The sequence below is a fragment of the Rhynchophorus ferrugineus genome, unplaced genomic scaffold (genome assembly GCF_030347505.1).
Source record: "Rhynchophorus ferrugineus isolate W39M unplaced genomic scaffold, kcgeb_rfMv2 rfM3, whole genome shotgun sequence".
In the NCBI taxonomy this organism is placed as follows: Eukaryota; Metazoa; Arthropoda; class Insecta; order Coleoptera; family Curculionidae; genus Rhynchophorus; species Rhynchophorus ferrugineus.
Genome location: NW_027472582.1, coordinates 9,451,171 through 9,464,504, shown reverse-complemented (window position 1 = coordinate 9,464,504; position 13,334 = coordinate 9,451,171). Strand labels below are relative to the sequence as shown.

The 13,334-nt window shown below is 35.9% G+C and overlaps 1 protein-coding gene across 2 annotated transcripts in view; it reads left to right on the top strand.

Annotated features, from left to right (window-relative positions):
• The window catches only part of LOC143192631 (protein O-mannosyl-transferase TMTC1), a 666,349-nt gene that overhangs the window by 535,509 nt on the left and 117,506 nt on the right, over positions 1-13,334 (top strand). The gene's annotated exons all lie outside the window — the stretch shown is intronic.

Below are 13,334 nucleotides of genomic sequence, written 5' to 3'. Positions count from 1 at the left end.
ATTATAGCATTTTGATACGATATTTTTCAAGATTGTTAAAGTAATAGGGAAAAAAATAAAATTGGGAATGATAAATATTAAAAAATTTTGACTGTTTTTATGGCAATAATAGGTAATATTTCGATTAGTCTCTCGATTGTTGTTAAAAAATATTTTCGTTCAATAATAAATAAAGCATTTATATCATTTCATTCGGATCATTTTTAATTATGTTACGGATTTTTTTTTCTATGATTAGGTATATGTTTAATTTCTATATAGTATTTATGGTTATTGTACATCTTAATTTTTAGATCTTGTTTTAATAGCAATTAACACATTAAAATACAATAAAACATTTATAAAATGATCCCAGTCATGCCAGTAACTAGGCTGGGTAAGACCTAATGTCTTCTGGGATGATCTGTAAGTTGATCACTAGCCAGTCGGTAGGCTTAATGCCGAGGACCATGGTGCGGAGTATATATATATATATATATATATATATATATATATATATATTAGCGATTTTCTTTTATTAATGAAGTAAGGAAAATGCGATGGTAATAGCCGTGTAAAGTTTCGACCGGCAACAATAAACGTCGATGATGTCCCTTCCGGGGAGATAAAAAGGGTTCTTATATTTCCCGTTTCGAAATATTACAGTCAAAAAAAGAAGCGATGAAAAAAAGCGTTTTTGTCGGGTCCTTCTTTTTCTTTCCTTCCTAAAAACATCGTTTGGAAAATGTACATAATAAGGCATCAGTGTTTTGATTTATGTCCTGCTTTTTATTTACTGCCGTTATTCCTGGCACCGAGCGACGCTTTGGATAGTCAAATAATGAAAAATTGCTCGAAATAATGGACGTTTATTTGTTGTTTTCGGCTAAAAGTGACGCCTTCCCTCTCAAACGATAAATTTTAAAGGTTCCTCCAACGTTTCTAATTAATTGTTTATATTTTTTTATTGTTATTTGGTAGTTTCGTTATTGTCGGATATATTGTATGTCAGAGAAGTTATTTAATAATTCCATATGAATAATTAACGATCTATTATAATAGACGATATTAAAATTCCTTCTGACTTCAGTAATATCCATCTTTGGTAAATCATTTTAACTTTCAATATTGGCGCAATAACCAATTCGTCCTCTTGCGCAAAGTAAGGAGTGAACTCTCATGATATCAGGTACGGCACCATCTTCGTTAAAACTTGGAATCTCGTTTAACATCGTAGAGGCCTTGGATAGTGGTACACCATAAGGGATGGGACGAAGATTAGGGTATGAAATTGACTGCTTCCATTCCAACGCTACTATAGAATTTCAAGTTTTCTAGTAAAATGCTAGATCGAGTGATTTTCTTAAACCTTTTTTTGAGACTAATTTTGCCTCATTATGAAGGTTCCAGAAATCGGACGAAATGGTAGTAGGTTTATATTAGATGTATCAAAGCTCAACAGTTAATTCTTATTACTCAAATTTTCGTCAAATCACTAGAGGTATGTGTCGTATAGTTTTGTCGTGATAATACCTTTATTATTAATCAATTAAGGTATTTTAATCGTCTTACGTCAATGTTCTATTGCATTAGCTATAGACAGTGGAGGTCTTGGCCTTACCTTCTTTACAATGAATACGGGCTTTTCAACTATTTGTGAAACTTCCCCAGTCGGTAGGCTTAATACCGAGGACCGTGGTTCGGAACCCACCTTAAACTGTAGGTCCTGTCCAGATAAACCCATAGTTGTTTAGGGTAAATGACGTGGCTCGGTGAATGGAGGTAAAACGAAATGAAACAGTGTTTACATGATGTGACCGTTATTAGCACGTCTAAACCAAACGAGGGTTGAGCACTGAAATGACCGAAATACCCTTCAATAACATCCCAGATAAACGTCTCGGGGTTGCCGCCAGCTATTCGTTGTCGGGTTCTTGTTGGCGCTGCGGGCACCCCGCCCGTATTCAACATCTGGGATTATATTTCTCGGTATTTTGTAGACCCTTATTCCACGATGTAAAATTCGACATGCATCAAGGTCGCTACAATACTCCCCTGCCAGAATTTTACATAAAATTACTTCAAGCAACAAAAATACAAAAATGTATGAAAAAATATCAAATACAAAAAAAAATATACCAAACAAAATGTGCTGTGTAAAATGGGCTTTGAAAAATATGATAGTTCGCAACGGTTGTGTTTGGTACGGTTTCGATCTGGTACGGCTGTTGATATCTTCCGGTCCTACAGATACCGTTGCATCATCGTCGCTTTGGCACTTCAATGTGGTCCATCGACGATGTTGAAAACAAGCTATTCTTCATACAGGGCTCCCGTAATCGACGCTGTGGGAGGATCGACTGTTCGACGACGTGGCAGCTTATTTTCTTCGACGACGAGACGTTGGCAATTCTGTTACTTCGGCGAAGACATAACGAGTCTACGGTGACTGCAATCGGTACCTAGCTTCTGGAGCTGCTCTGTGACTAATCCGTAGTCACATACGTTAGGTTAATTCAGAAAAAACAAATAACGACGGTATCCGACCGAAGCTGCCCAAAGCCTTTCAAATCAAAATATCTGCCATTATGACGGAGACGGCGAGCGAAGGAAGACATTATGATTTAAACATAGCGCCGAAAGAAATGTTTAGCCGAGACGCTGATGATTAACCAGTGATGTAAAAATATTCAAAAGATTGTGAAATAATATTTTGACAAAACATTTTTAAAAATGAATACGAATAAAATAAAAAGGAATATTGAAGGTAAAATCGAATTAAAAATATTTAAAATTTTGAAACAGAAAATATAACGGCGACGTAAAATACACCATTTTCTACGTACCCTCCATACACGACTCCAAACCCAATTTTGCGAAAAATCACGTCGGGGTCACCACTTTAGGGTAAATGACGTGGCTCGGTGAATGGAGATAAAACGAAATGAAACAGTGGTGTTTACATGATGTGACCGTTATTTATTGACAATATAAAAAAATGTGAAAAATACAAATGATAAAAAGGATGGCAGCGGAGTTACCTGTTGACGAGGCTTGGGCAGTCGATGGTGGCACGTCTAAACCAAACGAGAGTTGAGCACTGAATGAATCGAAATACCCTTCAATAACATCCCAGATAAACGTCTCGGGGTTGCCGCCAGCTATTCGTTCTCGTTATATTTCTCGGTATTTTGTAGACCCTTATTCTTGTAAAAGAATACTTTGAAATATATTATAAAAAATATTATGAAAAGATAAAAATATATATTTTAAAATCGGTTGAGACTTTTTGGGGTAATCAGCGATTTTTCTACCCAATTTAGGGAAATTGATTTTAATTATTGTAGAATCTGATAAACTGGCCTACCTCTAAAAAATAACTCTACCCTTTAATAAAGCAACAATTATTTTGAAATATATACACTTGTATTTCAATAACAAATGACGGACTTTATACTACAAAATTGCTGTAATATGAAAGTACAAAACAAACACTAGAACGTGACGTGTGGACAAACAAAATGGGTGGAGTCGTTTCCAAACAATTGTAAATGTCCACAAGGGGAGTCGAGGACAAGACCGATGAAGCGCTAAGCGATATAACCCAATTACTCGACGCACTCTATATGAACAGGGCGCGAAAAAAAGGACAATTCTTCATTAGTTAGACGTACTCGCGTAACTCGGTCTTCGGCAAACAAACGCTGCGTGCACGCGTGTTTGCCAAGCGAATCCCAGGCAGCCAGAAAGGTAAAGAAAACACGGCAATAATTAAATTGCGCGTACGTTGAGTCGGCGAAAAGAGGCGGATTGATGTTTGGATTTGTTTCCGCTCCCACGGGGGACGCAAGTAGACGGGGATGAGGAGGAGGGGGTGGAGCGAGGGAGGGAGTCGGCAAAGCGGCTTTCCCGGTCGGGGAGCTTTGTTTAGCGAATTGCTCGTCCCGACGACACTGTCACGCGTACCAACCGTCGAAATTTTTAAGAACTCCCTCCGGGCAATTCGTTTGTCGGCTTCCGGAAGCGGAACGTCAGAGTTGCGACGTTCCGTTTTGTTTTCCTCGAGATTGGGAATGTGCGTGCAGCGGTTTAATAATAAATGCGGGGACCTGCACGTTACGAGTTCTTTAATACGAAATTCGTAGGTTCGAGGCACGAGGGTTACCCGGTGGATAAAGGGGGACCGACTGCCATTGATATTATCGCTGAAATCTTTCGAATTTTTCCAAGAAGACAGCATTAACTAACAATTATTGAATATTATAAAATATTATAGAATTTTCGCCTCGGCTAAAGCCTCTTGGAGATACCTCCCATACTATACTGTCTTTGGAGTCCGTTCATTTATTTGTATTGTTAGCAATTCGCAGATGGACGCTGACTTCAATTAACCCTGATTGCTCACGGCTTACGATTTCAGCTAGCCTTTTATGTAAATAATAAAGCACTCAGTATACTTACTACTAATTTATTAATAAACTACACTGACATGAATCAAGTCGTTGGTTTTCCTAGGTCTTCTCAACTCGATCTCTTGAACATGAATGTTTCATATGATGCTCTCTAGCTGCATCATAACCTAGCGAGTATACATCCCCATCTTGAACGAATATTATAATTTCTAAGAACCTTACCTCATCAATGGATTTACAAATGTTCCCAGTAAATACTCATTGACCCTAGGAAATTATTTTCAGAGAAATAACTAAGGTTCAGGATACGGCGACGGTTCTAAAAATGGTACTCTATGCCCTAAATATAATTTTTAAACGTGACCAACAATGGCCATTGATCCATTAAAACTCAATCAATTAATACTAGTAGTTGCCTACTTACAATTTGTCCGCAGAGTGACATAAAACTATAGTCCAGTCAATAAAACAGTAAACTCCCTTTTGGCAAAATTAGTTTTTGTTTATTCAACATAATTAGCGATTATAGCGACCCTCCAACTTTTCGATACCATTTCTGTAGTACGATTTGTCGTTTTCTTCAAAATAGGCCTCAGTTTCGGCGATCACTTCTTCTAATTTCTTTCCAGCAAGCATTTTTTTGAGATCTGAGAACAGGGAATAGTCGCTGGGGGCCAGATCTGGAGAATACGATGGATGAAGGACTAATTCACGGATTTTTTGCCATCATTTCCACTGACTTGTAACATGGTGCATTTTTAACAACACATTTTTCTCTTCAAATGCGATCGTCTCTCGGCGATTTCGTCCTCCAAACGGTCCAATAACACTATGTAATAGTCGCTGTTGAAGCTCTTTCATCCCGAAATACAGACGCTGTAATCTTGCCAACCGACTGTTGCGTTTCCCACACTTTCGAGCGGGTTCATCGTGAGCAGTCCACTCGGATGACTGTCGATTGGACTTCGGAGTGAAATTATGGAGCCATATATCATCCATTATCACATATCGATGCAAAAACTCTGGTTTATTATGCTTGATCATCTTCAAACACTGCTCTGAATTATCAACTCGTCGTTGTTTTTGGTCAAAAGCAAGCTCGCGCTTAAGTACCCACTTTGCACAGAGCTTTCTCATACCCAAATATTCGTGAATTATATGATGTCTTTAGAGCGTCTGCTATTTCATACAATTTCAATTCCTTCAATAAGCAAGATTTTATCAGTACGCGAAATTCCTTTTTATACATTTTTTTTCACAATGACAAAAGCTGCTTCAATCCAAATGTTCAAATTCACAAACTAATGATACGACAGGTGTCAAACTTGTACACGCATCCTTTGAAAGTTACGGCTAATTAAAAAACATATGGATCTAGTAGAGCCATCTGTGTGTCAGACCGGGGACTTTTTAATTGACCGGTATATATATATATATATATATATATATATATATATATATATATATATATTTGTAAAAATATTAATTTTGGTGACATGAATAATTCATTCATCAATTCATTAATCATTATGCAGGCTGAGACCGATCTCTGTACATCACAACAAGAAAAAAGCCCAGGCATGCATAAACCATATTGAAACGCTTCATCCTATAACGAGCATCGACGTTTTCCGATGGACGTATCGTAACGTTGTTCGGAGCTCCATAATTGCTAAACAAGACAGGCAATCGGTAGCGGCTGAATAGCTGATGAACATCGCCACTTTATCAATTAAGGGCCGCAGGAAGGAAGTAGCTGCCCCGCTCCGATGCGCAGAATGGATTCGGCAGCACTAAAAGCCGCTCCGAGATGCATACGTTATACGAGCACAAAGCAAATACCACACCGCACCACAAGGGATACGGCTTATAATCGACAACAAGAGAATTCAACCCGCATTTATTTAAGTATTCATAGGGTGGTTTTTGTCATGGAGCTAAATTGAAACGAAGCCGATATAAGTTAATTTTAAAACCAAACGTTTTTTGTATAAAAGATAATGATGAATATGAATTCCTTACGAATGTTTCTTTTGTTGAATTTGTTTTACAAAATATGTATGAAATGTGATTCATACATACGGATCTCTAAAGAATGATCGCTGGCAAAAAATTTTCGTCGAATGAAGAGGTAGTCGCCAAAACTGGGGCCTATTTTGAAGCAAAGGACATATCGTGCTACAAAAGTGGTATCGAAAAATTGGAGGGTCGCTATAATCAATGTATCACCCTTGAAGGGAATTATGTTGAATAAAAAAATGTGTTTTACTATAGGCCGGGGACTTTTCAATTGACCTGTTATAATGAGTGGTTTTTGTCATGGAGCTAAATTGAAAAGAAACCGATATAAGTTAATTTTAAAACCAAACGTTTTTTGTATAAAAGATAATGATGAATATGAATTCCTTACGAATGTTTCTTTTGTTGAATTTGTTTTACAAAATATGTATGAAATGTGATTCATACATACGGATCTCTAAAGAATGATCGCTGGCAAAAAATTTTCGTCGAATGAAGAGGTAGTCGCCAAAACTGGGGCCTATTTTGAAGCAAAGGACATATCGTGCTACAAAAGTGGTATCGAAAAATTGTTGAAGGGAATTATGTTGAATAAAAAAATGTGTTTTACTATAGGCCGGGGACTTTTCAATTGACCTGTTATAATGAGTGGTTTTTGTCATGGAGCTAAATTGAAAAGAAACCGATATAAGTTAATTTTAAAACCAAACATTTTTTGTATAAAAGATAATGATGAATATGAATTCCTTACGAATGTTTCTTTTGTTGAATTTGTCTTACAAAATATGTATGAAATGTGATTCATACATACGGATCTCTAAAGAATGATCGCTGGCAAAAAATGTTCGTGGAATGAAGAGATGGTCGCCAAAACTAAGGCCTATTTTGAAGCAAAGGACATATGGTGCTACAAAAGTGGTATCGAAAAATTGGAGGGTCGCTATAATCAATGTATCACCCTTGAAGGGAATTATGTTGAATAAAAAAATGTGTTTTACTATAGGCCGGGGACTTTTCAATTGACCTGTTATAATGAGTGGTTTTTGTCATGGAGCTAAATTGAAAAGAAACCGATATAAGTTAATTTTAAAACCAAACATTTTTTGTATAAAAGATAATGATGAATATGAATTCCTTACGAATGTTTCTTTTGTTAAATTTGTCTTACAAAATATGTATGAAATGTGATTCATACATACAGATCTATAAAGAATGATCGCTGGCAAAAAATTTTTGTCGAATGAAGAGGTAGTCGCCAAAACTGAGGCCTATTTTGAAACAAAGGACATATAGTGCTACAAAAATGGTATCGAAAAGTTGAAGGGAATTATGTTGAATAAAAAAATTTGTTTTACTATAGGCCGACTATACTTTCAATTGACCTGTTATAATGAGTGGTTTTTGTCATGGAGCTTAATTGAAACTAAATCGATATAATATAATTTTGAAACCAAGCATTTTTTGTAAAAGAGATAATGTCATGACATTTTTGTAAGTTTTTAGTATCAGTAACACATGAGCTCCCTACCAATTCCATCAAACGAAAAATATTGAATGCTAGAATCATTTTACGTATTGAATTTGTCTTGAATGATGAATCGTAAAATTATTACTTATTACAAAGGTTCTAGAAGTACTGATTTCAATCTTGGTGACCATCCTCGCCATGAACTTATTCGAAATTTTGAATACGCGCAATTAAGTTGGGTAAGCCTAAAAGACATAGACAAATAATACAACAGTGTCGACATTACACAACCTAGAATACGCACAAAACTTTTCCTACCTTCCCTCCAAAGTACCTTGGACATTTTCCGAAATGTCAATCGACACACCGCCATACATATACGCCAACAATAATTATTATCCTTTCGTTAGAGTCAACCTTATATTTATAGGTGACTTCTAATTTACAAACGGGGAACATAACCGAGTTATACACCATTTTAAAGACATTTCAATACGTAACTGAAAATCCAAGTCTTCTTAACATGGAATCCTTCCCACGTAGGAATCTCTAACTACTAATTAATCAGGCACATACTTTATATATTTAATATTTGCTTTATATTATTATACTTTATACAAATTATTCTGACAACCGCTATTAAAATATTAGCAAAATATGGTTTTACGTTTATTAGCACTATTCTCAATTTGTGGGTCTTACATTCATCGAGATATTTTCATTCTTACCCTTTATACTATTATGATATTTAGTGACCCATGCGATGTAGTTGAAGCATTATAATACATTAAATACATCATTGTGATACATATATAAACACAAGAAAATTAACATAATAGACATACAATATGCTAAAAAAAAGTCAATAGAAGAACAAAAGCATAAGTCTAAAATTAAAAATAACATATAAGTGTAAAATTCAAAAATTTTTTAAATATAAATAACTATATGATAGCTATAAAATATATAATAAGTAATTATACACAAGAAAATTAACATAATGGACATACAATATGCTAAAAAAAAGTCAATAGAAGAACAAAAGCATAAGTCTAAAAGTATAAGTCTTAAGTAAATTAAAAATAACATATAAGTGTAAAATTCAAAAATTTTTTAAATATAAATAACTATATGATAACTATAAAATATATAATAAGTAATAATAATAATATTTAATAAATCCAGCCAACTTCTTATACATAAATGTTATATATGTCATATCTAACAAACCTAACAGACAACAATAAGCTCTTCCACATCTCCATTATAGTTAATCGACTTAGATTGGGCCATTGTCGGTTTTGTTTTTCTGAATTTTGTTCAGAAATTTTTTTAAATTTGTTCAGAAAATTTCAGAAATGTATTCCAATTTTAACAGGCTCTCGAAACAACTTTAATGAAATCAATACCCATAGACTACTTGGATAACTCGGAGAAACAAGTATACCCATAAATATAATACTGCTAAAGATTATTTTAGATTAAAAATAGCATGATAGACCGAATTAACATATGGAAACCGCTGTTGGAATTCAAGAAAGAAATAAGCCATAACCTGTGATCACAAGTGGATTACCTACAATAATCAAAAACCTCTAATATCCATGGAGTTATTACATCCATTTTCGGAGCTAAATATATGTTTATGGGTGCAGATTGGTGAGGTGATATAAAAGTCTATTCTGGAAAACCAAAAAGTTTTCAGCTGATGTGTTGTTTTCCATTGTGATCTCAAACATTCCCATTTACTATCACTGGTTACAAACTATTTCCATGAAATTTTGCTGTTTTTCAAAGAAGCTAGTAAAAAACACTTGGATCAGTTTTTAACCAAGAAGCACGAGGCACTCACTCAACGAGCCTCAACTCCAAAAATTCGTCTTTTAACTATAAAAAAAACCAATAAAATTTAACATTTTACTGAATCTGTCATAAATATACTTGAAATAAATATATACCAATCACTCAAATATATTAGACGCCTAAACTAAGTGCTACAGCTATGAAAAGTATATCAACACCCAATGAAACCTATTCGGACAACCATTAAAATAGACCCTGTATGACTAACAGCTTATCCAACCCAAAGATAATCTGTCAAAACTATTGCTTTCGGATGACCATGAAGTTATTACGAAGGTTTTCGAAGCTAAAAATATGTTTATAATACTGCTGGAAGTGATTGGTGATTATATCAACGCCCAGCATGACCTATTCGGAGAAAATGTGAATATCTATACATATCTGGTCACCACTAAAATAGACCATGTATCACTAACAGCTTACCCACCCAAAGATAATTTCTCAACACTATTGCTTTCGCATAACCATGAAGTTATGACGAAGGTTTTCGAAGCAAAAAATATGTTTATAATGTTGCTGGAAGTGATTGGTGATTATATCAACGCACAGTAGGACCTATTCGGAGAAACTGTGAATATCTATACATATCTGGTCACCACTAAAATAGACCATGTATCACTAACAGCTTACCCACCCAAAGATAATTTCTCAACACTATTGCTTTCGCATAACCATGAAGTTATGACGAAGGTTTTCGAAGCAAAAAATATGTTTATAATGTTGCTAGAGGTGATTGGTGATTATATCAACGCCCAGTAGGACCTATTCGGAGAAACTGTGAATATCTATACATATCTGGTCACCACTAAAATAGACCATGTATCACTAACAGCTTACCCACCCAAAGATAATTTCTCAACACTATTGCTTTCGCATAACCATGAAGTTATGACGAAGGTTTTCGAAGCAAAAAATATGTTTATAATGTTGCTGGAAGTGATTGGTGATTATATCAACGCCCAGTAGGACCTATTCGGGGAAATTGTGAATATCTATACATGTCTGGTCACCACTAAAATAGGCCCCGTATGACTAACAGCTTACCCACCCAAAGATAATCTCTCAAAACTATTGCTTTCGCATGACCATGAAGTTATTACGAAAGTTTTCGAAGCAAAAAATATGTTTATAATGTTGCTGGAAGTGATTGGTGATTATATCAACGCCCAGTAGGACCTATTCGGGGAAATTGTGAATATCTATACATGTCTGGTCACCACTAAAATAGGCCCCGTATGACTAACAGCTTATCCAACCCAAAGATAATCTCTCAAAACTATTGCTTTCGCATGACCATGAAGTTATTACGAATGTTTTCGAAGCAAAAAATATGTTTATAATGTTGCTGGAAGTGATTGGTGATTATATCAACGCCCAGTAGGACCTATTCGGGGAAATTGTGAATATCTATACATGTCTGGTCACCACTAAAATAGACCATGTATCACTAACAGCTTACCCACCCAAAGATAATTTCTCAACACTATTGCTTTCGCATAACCATGAAGTTATGACGAAGGTTTTCGAAGCAAAAAATATGTTTATAATGTTGCTGGAAGTGATTGGTGATTATATCAACGCCCAGTAGGACCTATTCGGGGAAATTGTGAATATCTATACATGTCTGGTCACCACTAAAATAGGCCCCGTATGACTAACAGCTTACCCACCCAAAGATAATCTCTCAAAACTATTGCTTTCGCATGACCATGAAGTTATTACGAAAGTTTTCGAAGCAAAAAATATGTTTATAATGTTGCTGGAAGTGATTGGTGATTATATCAACGCCCAGTAGGACCTATTCGGGGAAATTGTGAATATCTATACATGTCTGGTCACCACTAAAATAGGCCCCGTATGACTAACAGCTTACCCACCCAAAGATAATCTCTCAAAACTATTGCTTTCGCATGACCATGAAGTTATTACGAAAGTTTTCGAAGCAAAAAATATGTTTATAATGTTGCTGGAAGTGATTGGTGATTATATCAACGCCCAGTAGGACCTATTCGGGGAAATTGTGAATATCTATACATGTCTGGTCACCACTAAAATAGGCCCCGTATGACTAACAGCTTATCCAACCCAAAGATAATCTCTCAAAACTATTGCTTTCGCATGACCATGAAGTTATTACGAATGTTTTCGAAGCAAAAAATATGTTTATAATGTTGCTGGAAGTGATTGGTGATTATATCAACGCCCAGTAGGACCTATTCGGAGAAACTGTGAATATCTATACATATCTGGTCACCACTAAAATAGACCATGTATCACTAACAGCTTACCCACCCAAAGATAATTTCTCAACACTATTGCTTTCGCATAACCATGAAGTTATGACGAAGGTTTTCGAAGCAAAAAATATGTTTATAATGTTGCTGGAAGTGATTGGTGATTATATCAACGCCCAGTAGGACCTATTCGGGGAAATTGTGAATATCTATACATGTCTGGTCACCACTAAAATAGGCCCCGTATGACTAACAGCTTACCCACCCAAAGATAATCTCTCAAAACTATTGCTTTCGCATGACCATGAAGTTATTACGAAAGTTTTCGAAGCAAAAAATATGTTTATAATGTTGCTGGAAGTGATTGGTGATTATATCAACGCCCAGTAGGACCTATTCGGGGAAATTGTGAATATCTATACATGTCTGGTCACCACTAAAATAGGCCCCGTATGACTAACAGCTTATCCAACCCAAAGATAATCTCTCAAAACTATTGCTTTCGCATGACCATGAAGTTATTACGAATGTTTTCGAAGCAAAAAATATGTTTATAATGTTGCTGGAAGTGATTGGTGATTATATCAACGCCCAGTAGGACCTATTCGGGGAAATTGTGAATATCTATACATGTCTGGTCACCACTAAAATAGGCCCCGTATGACTAACAGCTTACCCACCCAAAGATAATCTCTCAAAACTATTGCTTTCGCATGACCATGAAGTTATTACGAAGGTTTTCGAAGCAAAAAATATGTTTATAATGTTGCTGGAAGTGATTGGTGATTATATCAACGCCCAGTAGGACCTATTCGGGGAAATTGTGAATATCTATACATGTCTGGTCACCACTAAAATAGGCCCCGTATGACTAACAGCTTATCCAACCCAAAGATAATCTGTCAAAACTATTGCTTTCGGATGACCATGAAGTTATTACGAAGGTTTTCGAAGCTAAAAATATGTTTATAATACTGCTGGAAGTGATTGGTGATTATATCAACGCCCAGCATGACCTATTCGGAGAAAATGTGAATATCTATACATATCTGGTCACCACTAAAATAGGCCCCGTATAACTAACAGCTTACCCAACCAAAAGGTAATCTCTCAAAACGATTCGTTTCGGATAATGAGCTATACACGAACCGTATGTGAGATTGGGTTGCGTTTTTTCCCCGAGCCTGTATTCATCTCCGACGGGGTATCCTAATCCGCTCCCCCGTGACCACCGCCGCCCGCCTGCCGACTCTGTTGACCCGATAAATTAATTTGCAGAAGGCTACAAAAAATGGGCCGCGCGACCGCGTTAATCGTTCCGACCGGCAATAATAAACGTCGATGGTGTCCTTTTCGGGC